This window comes from Aedes aegypti, chromosome 2, assembly GCF_002204515.2.
Source record: "Aedes aegypti strain LVP_AGWG chromosome 2, AaegL5.0 Primary Assembly, whole genome shotgun sequence".
Classification (NCBI taxonomy): Eukaryota; Metazoa; Arthropoda; class Insecta; order Diptera; family Culicidae; genus Aedes; species Aedes aegypti.
The window spans coordinates 341,505,703-341,520,647 of NC_035108.1; the positions used below are offsets into that span (position 1 = coordinate 341,505,703).

General features: G+C 37.2%; 2 protein-coding genes across 3 annotated transcripts in view; one reads left to right on the forward strand and one right to left on the reverse strand.

Moving 5' to 3' along the window:
• The window catches only part of LOC5573094 (leucine-rich repeat and fibronectin type-III domain-containing protein 3), a 174,419-nt gene extending 172,862 nt beyond the window's left edge, over nt 1-1,557 (reverse strand). For both annotated transcript variants that reach the window (XM_021846126.1, XM_001654351.2), the window contains exon 1: nt 1,511-1,557. The gene's annotated coding sequence lies outside the window, so the exon portion shown is untranslated. The remainder of the gene's footprint in view (nt 1-1,510) is intronic.
• The window catches only part of LOC5573090 (rab3 GTPase-activating protein catalytic subunit), a 261,913-nt gene that overhangs the window by 204,518 nt on the left and 42,450 nt on the right, over nt 1-14,945 (forward strand). The window lies entirely within an intron of this gene.

The following is a 14,945-nucleotide window of genomic DNA, read 5'->3' on the forward strand; positions in this document are numbered from 1 at the left end:
CCTATCCACTGGTTGGGAGGATTGTCCGATCTTATGCAATTCACAAGAAATGTTTTTTTATTGCCATTGTAGTACTACCGTAAAACTGAGCATTACATATATTATGCACGTGGTTTAAATGAATCATATGAAATTTGCGAAAAAGTTACGCGTATTCTCGGTGAGAATCGAACTCACGACTTCTTGTTCACTAGATAGGGCGCGTTACCCATACACCACGAGACGGCTCATGGACGCAGAAGTTAACTTATATGCAATATTATCAACCATATTACACTTTTCTCCCCAGAAAATAGTAATCAAAAAACCCCGGTACAACTATGTATCGCAATGTTCGAGCAGCCGGGAAGCTTCAGCAACAGCACCAACCACCCTTCGAAGTGGATCAAGCGGAAGAAAGTACGAACGTAAATTCATCGGATGCACATATTTTTCCGGCTTTTCCCGGATTCTTCCCGGCACCCGGCGTCGTCCCATTCCCTCAAAAGATGATCCCCTCCGACGTTGGCTGCTGGTGGATTCCGGTACAACACACGTTTCCCTGTTCCCGAATTCTGGTACCGTAAAATGGGGTGTCCCTAATAAAAAAAATCGAGCTGTTCTACAGAGTATCATTGTATTGACACATGTATTGAGTAGTTCGATACTAAAATTCGCATAGTTTTAAATTATTTGACTCATAACGCGTGGAAAAGGTGGATAAAACATGAAAAAAATCAAATGCTCAGGCGGGATTCGCAACCACGACTCTTGTATGCTAGACGAGTGCTTTACCAACTAAGCTACCGAGCCACATGGTGACCCAACTAATAAATGTGATATCTGTTCTTGATTTAAAAACACAAAAAAACTGTTTAAAACATATTGCAGAAGTAATCAGATTTTCTCCCAAAAATATTTCAAAGCTACCCCATTTCACGGTACCAAAGGACGAAAGAGGGAGAGCAAACAGATGGCGACGGTGATCAGCAGGATGGTGATGATGGCGACGAAGGTCCTGATGACGATGCAAACTGTTTAAACCTAAAGAAGCCAACAAGTCCAATATGGACAAGGAAACTTTTGCAGAGGATTCCGGAGTGCATCCCTGCTCCCGGGATGGGCGTCTGTCTGTACCCGAAGAGCATTCCGATAAGGGGAAATGTATGGACTGAAAGCGAAAAACTCCGAGAAGCGGATTTTATTAACCACTTTTGATTTATGTCAGTGATTGGTATTTAGAAGTTTTCGGTTTTTCATGTGTTGGAAGCGCTGCTGTCACGAAAAGTAAGGATGTTGCAGCTGCTGCGCCGCGATGCTCATATGCTTTTGGTACTATGTTTGCGGAATGGATGGCAGTTTGGTGCTATGTTGAAATAGTTCGATAGAAGGATTTTTTCACTTTCTCCGTCGCTCGTCGAGATTTACGAGTTTGGTGGCGAAAGACTTGCGATTGGGATTTTGAGAACGAAGAGGAGATATCATATGCTACTTGTAGATAATTCGATTGGAATTCATAGCGGATACTTACTTTATTGTCATTTTGTTTGAAACAGCCGAAAAATAATCGATTTATCTGAAAAGACAAAGAAAAAGAGATCACATAAAGTTATCGAATGCATAAATCCCATTCCCTCTGAGTAAACTTATTTTTTAACGACATAAATCAAGTCAATCACTTCAAATTGTGTAAATCAAAATTCTCTTTTGTTTCTGTGAGGTTTCCGTTTGGATCCCGTTCGGCGATTCGACGTCATTCAGATCGCAGATCGGTTTTAATGGCCGGACCATAAATCATAGAATCGATTGGTGCTGCTGCTGCATCCGTCCAGTCAGAGTGGCCTTTGTTGGCTTCGCTTTTTGATGATTGCAGAAAGAGCTCCTTCCCTCCGTTCGATGATAGTTAATTTTTAAAATTCAATTTCTTAACTTTTCGTCCTTGTGGGAATGTGTGCGAGGAGAAACCGGAAGCAATATACTTCATCTCTGCCCAGATTGGGCGCAGTTAGGTATTGGTTGATTGGTTTCCTTTGATAAATGGAGAGCTACGAACAAAAGCAGTGTGGATACGATAAAACAGATCTAAAAGCTTTACTTTAAATTTCAAATCAATGAATTTGAATTGCAATTGGTTGGATTTGTTGGCAAAATCAAGGTTTTCGAAATATGTCAATCAGACCTGTGCGTCAAATTATTTTTAATCGTCGGGAGCGGCGTACCCAACCAACACAGTTTGTTTCAACTGAAGAATGAACATATCTCTTGAAACTAATCAGAGTTGAAAATCGTTGATAATATGACTTATAATTGCACTGAATAGCGCAAGGCGGAGCCTGTTTGCAACATATTTATATTATAGAGAAAATGGATATTTGTTGCAAAATACTTAAGAGGAATATAATGAAAACAAAAATACAAACGAGAATCGATCTCTCGACTTTTAGACCATAAACCTTCTCTTCTACTCAATACTCCACCAGCTCTTCGAAAAACTGCCTCACCAATGCTCTACATAAGTGACCACATTTCTTTGTTGCTTATTACTTTACTGCACCCTTAGGAACACAATTTCATTACTGGCAAAATATGGACAGGAGGTATTTTTTTTTTGCAAAAACTTTCGTGCAACATATGAGAAACACCATGTAAACAAACAAACAGTTGCAAGAACATGTTTTCGTTATTACATGATGCGTGAGGTGCAACTCAACTATACTGCAACTTGATTGAAACAAACAAACTTTTAGCTGTCAAACACGCTGTTTAGTGCAACTTTCATGCAACTAGGATGAATCTTCTTGAGTTGTGGGTATTAAAACGCAGCTTGCATGCAATGAAGTTATGTTACGGATGCTCTAAAAGAAGGTATATTTAAACGTAACATAAGAATTGGCATGTTTGGAGAAGTTGCAAAAGTTTGTTTTAAAAGTGACAAAACACATCTTAATAACTTGACTTAATTGATGCTTGCAGAGGACATTTGCAACAAATCTCGCCGTTTCAATAATGTTAGACGTCAAACACGGGGTGAAATGCAAGTTCATTGGAACGACAATGACACCTTATGGGTTTTTGATTAATATGCAACGGAACTAGAACTAGGTAAGTTACATATGGTTTTATTGATACATCTTTGAAACCATTTTTGGGAAGCATTTCTTTGAAAGATGTTTCGCGTGCTACTTTGGTACATCAGCGTGAAGAAATTTTAACATATCAGGGTTGGAAGCAGATCTCTTCTAGGAGAATTGGTCACTATTTCAATGCAAGTCTTTCAAAAGTCTGTTTCGAATGGGCGGTCTTTAAAGTAATCTTTTTCGACCAAAATAGTCTCTAAAGAAACTAGTTTTTGTTGTAAATCTTAGAGCAAAAGTCTAGATAATCCAAAATAACCTCTAAGTGATTGATGAGAAAAAAAAAAGACTCTTTCGTGATTATTCTCTTGGAGTTTCTTGTGAGTTTCCTCGAGGAAAACTTTCAGAAATTCTTCTCGCAGACCTCCAGAGATTTAGTTTGGAATATTCTTCGGACTCATCTAGGTATCTCTCTAGAAGTTTCTGTAAATATTTGTTTTTAAAGGAATTTCTCTAGAATTTGCTTCTGAAAATGCTTTTGGAATACGTTCAGTAATTTTCATAAAGATTTTCCCGGTTACTGTTCCAGAATATCCTCCAAGTCTTCCATCAATTGCTCCATAAGTTGCTCGAGTAGATCTTACAAATGTTCCAAGTGGCGATGTCTGTTCTCAAATAGACCACGTGCTGGTTGATGTGCGACATTTTACTGATGTCATGAATGTCAGGACCTTACCTCGCTGTATCTAAAATTCAGGCGTGGTGATCCAACGTCATGAGTTCTAGTTCTAGTTCTTGTCACGAATTCTAGTAACTAACAGAACGATGCGCTTCAATATCCAAAAATTGTCAAAGGATAGGTTAGCTGCACAGTACCACCAGCAACTAGCAACGTCATGAGTTCTAGTTCTAGTTCTAGTCACGAATTCTAGTAACTAACAGAATGATGCGCTTCAATATCTAAAAATTGTCAAAGGATAGGTTAGCTGCACAGTACCACCAGCAACTAGACGAGCAGTTGGGAAGAATCAACGTTTCTGGAGATGTCAACAGCCTGTGGGACCCTATTCACGAAGTTATGACCACATCGGCGCGGGAAGTGACGACGAAGACGAAACGACTGGTTCGATGAAGAGTGCAAGAGAGTGACAAAAGCGAAGAATGTCGTCAGTAGCCGTATGCTTGTTGCTCGGCAGAACACAGAGCGGTGCTGGACAGCGGAGCCGAGGAAAAGCGAATCCACAACAGAAAGAAAAGGCAGCACAAAGAAAGTGTGGTACCGTACCAGTGCCCGCCATGTGCAAAGATCGAGAAGGAAATTTGCTGAGCGATAAAATGGCGGTGGTAACCAGGTGGAAGGAGCACTTTGAGCATTGGCGTAGCTAGGATTTTTTTGGATGGGACCTAGGGGGGCCTAGTAAAGTTTGGTTTTACGGCCGACGTAATAGGAACGATTTTCACAGATTGCCCATGTGAATTCCTTAATGAATTATTCACACACTTTTCTGTGCTTTCTCCAATAACTTATTTCCTGAATTCACTGAGTTCCTCCTGGGATTCCCATGGAAAATCATGACTAGTATTAGTTGTTCTTATTCATCAGATTTTTTCCTGAAGCTTCTTGAGACTTCTTGATCTTATCAGAAAAGTTCCTCTAAGTATCTCTATCAAATAGCTTTAAAAAATATTAATGATTTCTGCCAGAGAATGTTTAAGAAATTCTTGTAATATTTCTTCAGAAAGGTCCTCTACGTACTTGTTACATAAAAATTACGATTGATATAAACTATTAAGAGAGAAAACTATTAACATACCTATAAAGTTTCTGGCGGAATACGTTCAAAAGTTCTTTCAAAATCTCTTCAGAGAAAATACTTAAAAGTTTCCCGAGAAATTTGGACTTCTTCAGAAAATCATATTATTGTTTCCCCTATAATGTCATCCTTCCAAAAAATGTATCAAAGTATTTTTCGAAGATTTCTTTAAACAGCACTAGCGATTCTCCCGGAGAATTTTTAAAGCAATTTTGCAACAGATTTATTAGAGCTTTTGTGATTCATTCTTGAACTTCTCAAAAATATTCTCCCAAAATTCAATCAGGTATCTTTCAGGTTCTAGAACTTACTAAAAAAATCTTTAGAATTTTAATCACGACATTCTAGCAAAAATCATATCTAGTAATCTATCCATATTTATTTTTGAATCAAAAGCTACCCCAGGAAAACCTTTTGGGATTTCCTTACAAATTACTCAACGAATCACTCCATATACAATTTATATCAGATTTCCAGTGTAAAATACAAAATTTTTTTTGGATGAACTTATAAAGACATTTGTAGGATAATTTTAGCATAAGTTGAACTATAATAATGTACTCAATTCTTATCGGAAACTTCAAGAATTCACCGTGGTATTCCTGAAACGTTATGATGGACAATTGATTAACGTTGAATCGGATGGGATATTCACTGAAGGTATGTGTACAGCCAAACCTCTTTTTACGCTCCCTCTTTTAACGCCCCCATTTTTTACGCCATATTGGAGTCCAAAATGGCGTCAGACATCGATTTCCGTCATGCGCTCATCGGTCCCATTATAGAAATACCCATATTACATAGGTTCTAGTAGGTCATCAGGCAGGAGCGTAAGATAGAATTTTTGGAGCGTAAAAAGACGGAGCGTAAGTTGCATGAAAGTCGCCATCTTGGATTTCAAAATGGCGTCGATACTCTTGAAAAGAACCACGGTTAAACTCCACCTCTTCGCAGTACTCCTTGAGAACAAACAAAATGCTTTTTTCTCGCTACTAATTCTTCTTACGCTTCCTCTTTTTATGCTCCGAATTCCAACTTATGCTCCCTCTGTTTACGCTCCCCCAGTTAGAGGCGTAAAAAGAGGTTTGGTTGTAATTAGAATCTTAAAAAATGATTGTATGATCTCCAATGTTGCATGATGTTATGTCGAAGAGATTGACGAAGAAAACATTTCTATTCCTACTTGCAAGATTTCCAAACAAACTTTTTAATAGGGACATGTTTTAATTATTGTGGTAGAACTGTAGAAGTTTGACGCTATAGTATCAGCGGTTGTTTTCAAGAAAATTGCCAAAGATATCTTATAATAAAGTTCGTAATGTACGATTTTACTGAATTTAAATCATGGAAGAAGTTTTTGAATTACTTTGAAAATTTGTGGAATCACGGAATGCTATCGACTGAGGTTCTAGATTACTGGAGAATTTCTCGGCTTCGCAGTCACCAAGGCAATCGAACGATCATTAATTTTCTTGCTTCTAACGTTTCATTTTTTAATACACCTTCCTCAGGGAATTAGAACGAGAACGGTTATAAGTTCTAATTCCCTGAAGAAGGTGTAATAAACACCGAAACGTTGGAAGCAAGGAAAATAATAATCGTTTGATTATTTTGGTGACTGCAAAGCCAAGAAATTCCCCTGTGATTTGAAAATTTGTTAAAGAATTTCTGATGAACTTTCAGAAATTAGGAACCATAGTATAAGAATTCTTCAATTTTTTTGACTTCTAGAGTTTTCCTTTCTTCTTCGAATTCTTTTCAGTGTTGCTCTTTGGAGTATGAAAAGATTTTTGTACGGAGTTCAAGCAAGTGCTGTGCGAAGAAAGAAGAAACATTAAAATGTTGAAGCAGGTAGAAACAGCAGATGGACAACGGAATGACGAAAGATAAGTGATTATTTATAGGTGAATGGTTACAGGATAATTAACACCTCTCTAATGAATTAAAAAAGTAAATTTCTCAACAAGTTCCAACTTTAAAAATTATCCTTGAAATCTAGCAGAACCTTAACTTTTGAATTCACAAAAGTTCTGCCAAAAAGCCTTTAAGCATTCCTTGGAAACGCACAAGATTTCTATCCAAGGATATGGATTGTGGCAATAATTGTTAAGATTATTCCTTAAAAAATATTTAAGGAAGATCCTAACAAATCAACTTCCCCCTTCCCAGTTAATGTGTTAAATGTTTCTCCACAGATTTCTTAACCACTTTGCTAATTTTGTAAGCAGGAGTAGTCCTTTTTTTTTTTTTTCAACAAATTCGCTCTGAAGGTTCGAGGGCAAACACTTTCGTAGATAATTCTTGTATAATCCGGGGATTTGAAGTAGTATTTATAGATAAAAGAAACGTTCTGATGCAATTTGTGATGGGGGGAACTATTTGAAGGAACCCACTGGGGAATTTCCTGTATAATTTTCAACCTAATGTCTCATTATATGATTTGACAGAAACAATGATTTTTTGGATAAATGGCGAGGAAAAATTTTAACTTTTGAAAGAGGAACTTTAGAATTTTATATATTTTTTCGGTACTCGGAATTCAAAATTCTATTTTTAACTCAAACACGCATATAAGAAAAGTTTTTATGACTTTTCAAACTTTTTTTTGGTGTTTTTGACAAATGTTTGAAAAAGTATATTTTAGTAACCTCTAAATGCCTGGGGCTCATTTATCGTGTAAAACAAAAAATCATGCCTTTTATATATTGCTACTAAAATAGTTTACCGGTATTCCGTTAGTTACACGGAAAGTAATATATGCTCCAGAAAAAAATAAAATAAAAATTTAATACTTACAAAAGCGCCGTAAAAATATAAATTTTTATTTTTGCCAAAAATCAACAACCAGAAGAGGCTTCAAGAAAAAATAAAATAGGATAGGGTTGTTCAAAATTAAAAATTATAAAAATCAAAAACCAAAATTGAAAAATTTGGGTTTTAGAGGGTTAAGGATAAGAGCCGGGCCAGCCCTTTCCCCTCTGTTTATACGCCAATGCCTGTAAGCAATTGTCTAATGTAGCGAGCAACAGGGTGAACATTTATGTAGACAGTCAAGCTTCGCAACTGGACCCACTGACCATAAGGGAGTTTAAAAAGGCTGTCAGCTTAGCTAAAGGCGTGTCACGCATCCTTTTCAACAAATTAGGACCGATCGAGGAGTTCAAGATAGTGTCTGAATATGGTTTCCCGGCGAAACTAATTAGGCTGAAACGTGCAATACGGAATAGTACTAAATCAAGTGTTCGGATTGCAGATGAGGTGTCAACCTCGTTTGTGATGTTAGATGGATTGAAGCAAAGAGAGACGCTCTTTCGAATTTGCAATTGTTAAACATTGTACTCAAGGGTGCTTTTAGAAGAACTGACGTGCAAAGAAACGGCACTATCATCACACCGTCGCATATGCTCTTTGGCTTTATGGACGATATCGACCTTATTGATCGCAGACCAGTGGATGAGGCCTTTGTGCCTCTGAAGCGGGAGACAGCGAGGATAGGCCTGACTATCAGAAGTACATGGTTGCCGGTAGAGATACAAGTAGGTCTAGTGGTGTTGGTGCTAAGGTAGTGTTTGATAGAGTTGTATTTAAAGTTGTTGAAGAGTTTGTTTAACTTGAAGCACTTGTGATATATGACAATGACGTTTCTCGTGAAGTGAGAAGACGTGTTGCGGCTGCGAATAAGGCCTTCTACGGACAACGTAGCCAGCTTAGGTCCCGCCACTTGCAAACGGAAAATTTGCCATTTATGAAACATTTATTCTTCCAGTGGCTCTCTACGGGACGAATCGTGGACCAAAAAGCCTTCGAGGTTTTTGTGTGTAAAATGCTGCGAACAATAGGTACTCGGTAGAAACTGGAAAATGATGTGTGGCGCAGACACATTAATCACGAGTTGTATCAAGTGTATAAAGATGCGAATAATATTAGGCGTTTGAAATACGGCAGACTTCAGTGGGCTGGTCACTTAGTGCCAATGCCTGAAGAAAGAATTGCGAAAATAATATTCAGCAGGGAACCAGGTAGAAGGAGGCGACTTCTTAGGAGACCACGAATACGCAGTGGAAGAGGACCTGGTGACACTAAACGTTCCCACCCAGACTTTGACTTGAAGCATTGGAAGAATCGCTAGATAATTAAAAGTGCTAGAAAATTCTTCGCAGACCTTTCAAGATAAGTCCTCAAAATTTTTTGGTTGAATCCCTAAGGAAAATACAGATTAATCCTGAAATAAATTTTCGTGATAGTGTTTAGATAGTTGCTTAGCAAAAATTCTGCAGTACATCCTGGGAAAATATCTGAAGATTTGTTGTTTGTTTAAAGAATGATTGCAGGAGCAATTTCACATTTTTTTTCTCTATATGAACCGCTGAAAAGCTGAAATCCTAAAAACAAACTTGCAGAAATTCTAGATAATAAGTAAGAATTAAGAATGAAAAACTTTTGAAACCTAGGAAACAATTAATGAACTTATGAGCGATCCCTGAAAAAAAAAAACGTCTAACGATATTCTTCGATGAAATCCTTTGAAAACCCATAGAAGAATTACTTAAAGAATCTATGTAAGAATTATTGAAAAATTGTTTGGACCAATGCTCCTAAAACCAACGATGGAATCTCTCAAAATCCCTAGAAACAAACACGAAAAACAGCAGAGTGGGTACGACCCCAGCTTTAAAAGATTAACTTTAAATTTTAAATTAATGCGAAATTGTTTGAATTTGTTGGCAGAACCAAGCTCTTCGAAATATGCTAATCTATAGAAATGCATCGCTCACTCGCCTGCATTTCTCCGGAAAAACCATTTGCGACAACAGTTCACCCGCACAAACGACACATACGCAGTTTTCTCGTTAAAAATTTAATCCTCGAAGCTGCCTAGATTCGAATGCGGTTTTGCTTCTGAATCGGAGCAAGAGCAGGAGCACTTTCTGTGTTCCATTCTGTGCTTCTTGTTTAATTAATATTCATATGCACCGGGAAAAACTCCGGACAGCACCCATTTGCCACTACAGCTTGAAAAGTTTCTAGTATTCGTCGTCGTCAGCAGGAACCAATCATACGAAAACAGATATTAAAATCGAGCACCGCATCACTGTGGGCAGTTTCCAGATAGTTTGGTGACCAAAAATGCCTGGATAACTTGGGCCTTCCTTAGCCGAGTAGTAAGAGTCCACGGCTATAAAGCTAAGGTGACGAAAATGGCAACTTTGGCAAAGAAAGTTCTAGGTTAATAACTGTGGAAGAGCTCAACACTAAGCTTAGAAACAGGCTCTGCTCGATTAGGACGTAATGCCAAGAAGAAGAAGAATTTGGGTTAAAAAAGTATGAGAATGGGACTGTTTCAATTATTTTTTTCAGTGCAGTGCTTACATTTCGCTCTAAAGTACATTTTTTTTTATTTCTCGAAGATAGTTTTTCGAGTAAGCTTTCGGGAAGTGTATAAAGATCTGTATAAAATATTACTGTAACGTAGCACATTTTATTCAACACACATCATATGGTTGCATTTATATCTTTATTTTCCTTAAAAACTCTAACTTTGACATACTGTATCAACAAAACTACAAAACATTTTTTCTTGATATTGCAGGAATATCTTAGTGGTTCATACAAGGAAAACTATCAGAACAAGTATTTTTCCCCAATTTCTGACCGCCTGATCGCCCCTTAGTGTGCACCGGTAACGAAATCGTTTTGAGGTTGGAATAAGTGGCAATCCCCCAGACAAGAAGGTCGGCCCTGTCGATGAAGTTTCAGTGACCAGAATCGCATCCTAAAAAGCGCTTCAATTATCGGGGCGTTCGAGCGGACGACCAAGCGAAATCACTATTTTTCCACACTTTTCAGCACGTTTTGGTACGCACGGTGCTCTTTAAGACCGTTATTATCATAAAAAGAATCTTATCTAACTTTTGCTAACTAGTTGATTTCTATAGCTCAAACTAATCTTTGACGAAAAGTCGAAAGACAAAAGGTCAAAAAGACAAAAAATCGAAAAACAAAAAGTCGAAGAGTGGAAAGAGGAACAAAAGGTCGAAAAAGGGTTTCAATTAATAAAAAAATTCAAACAAAAGTAAGAAATTCATATTTACTCAATTTTTGACTGTTTTCCATTGATTTAAATCCAAAAAACGTTTTTCCAGTTTCTGAGATTTTGCCACACCCCTTGGTTAAAATCAAATTCTGGGTGAATTTGGTTTTCCGTGTATCTTCCAAAATGTCAGATAAGAACAACCCCAGTGTAAGAAAGTAAATCCCCTGTGGCGTTTTCAACAGAGCATAGACTGACTGTGCATGTCAATGGTTGCTGCTCCGTTATTGATCGAAACTGGTAAGAATTGCCCTTCGATCCAAAATGAATAAGGGATGGGACTTTCCGCTTACTCTCGAAGTGCACATTTCAGCATCTTTCATCAATAACGGCGCTGGACAAGTCCTTATAGTCAGTTGGGATGGGGAAGGAATGTTAGTGTGAAGTGATTGTTGCTCCTGGAGACCGAAAATACCTCTGCATCTCCACAATCATCACGGGAAGGGGGCTGATTATTGAGTGACGAAAAAGATTCGGGAGTCAGCAGCATTAAAAGCAAGAACAGTGGGAGCAGCAAGAACTCGCTCTATAATGATATTTTCTAAAAAACATTTATCTTTTATATGTTAAGATTCTATTGCATGGTTTCATAATTAACTAAAGTTTAATTCGTAACTTAACTCTATGTTTGGTGCAGAATACCTAAGGAAACCAACCTTGAATTATATTTTGATATGATTTCACTTCTGATCTAAAACTGTCTTTTTTGAGATGTGTTGGCTTGTATCATCAAAAATGCGTAACTTCAAAACGGGACCGACGATTTTTTTTTTCAAATTATACCCAGACATGTTGTTTTTCCAGAGAAATTGACTGGTGAGCACAGATGTGATGGATATTTTTGTCTGGTATGTAGTAACGGTTTAAGAAGCACCGTGGTCACCATTTGACAGCAACGGTCGTTATGCTCTAGCCTTTCCGAATTTCATCCGGGAAAACGGATCGGGAAAACAATGCCGAATACGTGTATGCAGACGTCGAAAAAAGGATCCCATTTTTTTGCGGGTTCCGACTGTGATCATTAAATTGGAAATTTGGTTGCGATTTTGCGGGTTTTCTTCTACGCGGTTCTTTTTTCCGCGGGACATCAATTTTTCAAATGCAGCAAAAATTTTGTATTTATGAATGTGTGAATGGCAGCCGTTTGCTTGGTGGTGGCTTGAAGTTACACCAAATTCGATGCATTCCATTGTTGAAGCCAGGTCAGGTCAAGCGATATTTTCGGATGGCCTTTCATTGTTTGAGGAATGTGATGCAAACAATGGAATGGAAGGACTGGAAATTCATAAAATTCACATTTGTGTCAGATACAATTGATTCTATTTTTACGTAATTCTGCAGAATACCATTCATAATTATTTCTGGAGATTATTCACAAAATCTTTCAATAATTCTATTTGAATCGAAAAAAATCAAAAAAAATTCAAACTTTCAAATATTAAATAAATTCTAATGTTGAACTAAAAGTGAAACAGGTTGGAATCCAAATTCAATATTGTTGAATTAATATTGAAAGCACAAACCTCGCGAAAGAAGCATCAAACGACAGTGCAATTTCTACTTTTGCTTTGTGAACTAGCAGAAAGTATAAAATGAAAGGATCGACTCAATCGAAACTCAAAAAGGATCCAAACTTTTTTGTTCATCGCAATGATCGATGAATGATGTATAAAACATCAACTTTTTTCGTCATTTGAAACTAAAGTTTTTGAAACTTTGGGTGTTTCTGTTGAAACACAACTTGGTAAATATTCTTTCATACCTGCCTATTTGCCTTTTCAGTGCACTGGCTAGCAAATTGTTTTGCTCGAAACTTACTTGCGAAGATTAACTCACAATAAGTCAAATTTTTTTTGTCATTGGTGACTTTAATGCCAAACATCGCTCATGGAATAATTCGCAAAGTAATTCCAACGGCAGAATTTTATGTGATGAGTAATCTTCAAGATATTTCTCAATTCAATACCCTGATAGCCCTCTTTGTTTTTCCTGTTTTAGAAACCCTTCTACGAATAAATTGTTACTAGGATACTCTGATTCATTTACGGTAATCTTCAATGCATATCAACTGCTAAGTTTCATAATTGGCTACCCATCAACGTTTCGATTCCGATCACTGCCTTTGTTCTGAGAATAAAACATTCCCAAATACAGCTCCACGGACCCTTAAGTGACCACTCATAATCGCAAAATGCCACCATCAATCTGACACCATACTCGTCTGTGTAGCCCGAGGGCTTTATCCCAATCGGGGCGCTTGCGAAATTACAAAAAATATGCGGAATATGACCGACAAAAAAAAAGTGTCAATCCCCAAAATTTCCGCCGGAAAATCCTTTCCGAATTTATTCGCCTCTCGCTTAACGTAATCGATGTATCCATATGTCAGAGGATGGACAATGGCCGCGCTCTCTCGCTATGTGTGGCAACATGGGCTGTTGCGCTGTTCCAACGGTGCTGGTGGACAAATAAAAATATTTATTTTATAGCCTCCGGGAAGTTTTTGTGGCGCGAAAATCGGATCCCAAAAATGATACGAACGAGGGGATGCACAGTGGCGTGTCTTCGTACAATTGTCGGAAAAAAACTTCAAATATGTCCCAATCGATTGAAAGTACCGTCGATGGGGGTGACAATGGGTCTGGGCGGTGAGATTGGGTCAAAACGGAAAAATATGATTTATGAATTATTTCAGATAATAATGGTGATATTACTAAAATTAATAATTCATATGTTAGGGAGCATATTATTACACATAATTCATCACAACATACATTTTTAGAAATAGTAGTTTTTGTTTACTATATCAATAAACTTGTATGTTGAAATTAGATAAAATTTACAGCATTAAATTTCTCCTGTACAAAGTATCACGCATGTACTTTAACCTCTACCGTTATATTAGTAGAAGGTTTAAAATCTTTTCATTACACTTCACACGTATTTTCCGGAATCTATTTGATTTTTCAACAAAAATTTTATTTTTTTTGGTACGGTGTCTAATACATCAAAAATGGGGGTGAGATTGGGTCAAGCAAGAACGACAGTAAATGAAATTGCAAGTCCACTTTTTTACATTTTACGGTGCCGGTAGTTCTTTTTTTCATTAAGATGTGTTTATTCTTTCTAAATACAGCATCTCTGAAACATCAAACTAGTCTACTTGAGGATTCCGTACATTGAATAACAATGCAACGCATTTTGACAACTTCTCAATCCAGCAACTGCGTTTCGTGCGCAGCAAAATCGTAAAATTTTATCAAATGGATTGTTTTTTTTTTAATTTAATTATTTATCAGTGTTTTCATATTATAGAAACCTCTCCTGGAAGTACAAATGAGTTGGAACACTGAAATATCGTGATTATGACGTCAACATCTGCCTGAAATGTATTGATCGTGGAATACGGCTCCGAAATTTAACTATTTGAGAAGAATTAAAATAATCACTGTTTCAGTACACCTTTGAGGAAACTAAATAGGCTTCATGGCAATGGGGATGAGACTTTGAAGACAATTCGAGGGAAAAAAACAACAAAATTTATGTAAACTTGACGATGAATGTTGTGTTTACATATTGTTTTCTTATAGCCCTTCAATTTTTTGGTATAATCGTTCTTTTAAGTGGGTTTATCATACTTGTGAAACATCTTAGATATCTTTTGATCTTGTTTGCATCGTATTTCATCAATATTCTTCAGCTGTGAATGGTTTTGAAATTACAGTGACCCAATGTTACCCCCTGTAGGGGTGAGATTGGGTCATTTTTCATTCATATGTGGTGCCGCTGTGAATAAATATGTTTCTTTAATGTTTTGAACAGTTGTTAATGTACCATCAAAGTACATACACACCAAATTTGAAGTTTATTGGAGTTAAATTGCGATAGTTATTCAATAAATAATTCGCTTCAATCGCATTTTGACAACTTCTCAATCCAGCAACTGCGTTTCGTGCGCAGCAAAATCGTAAAATTTTATCAAATGGA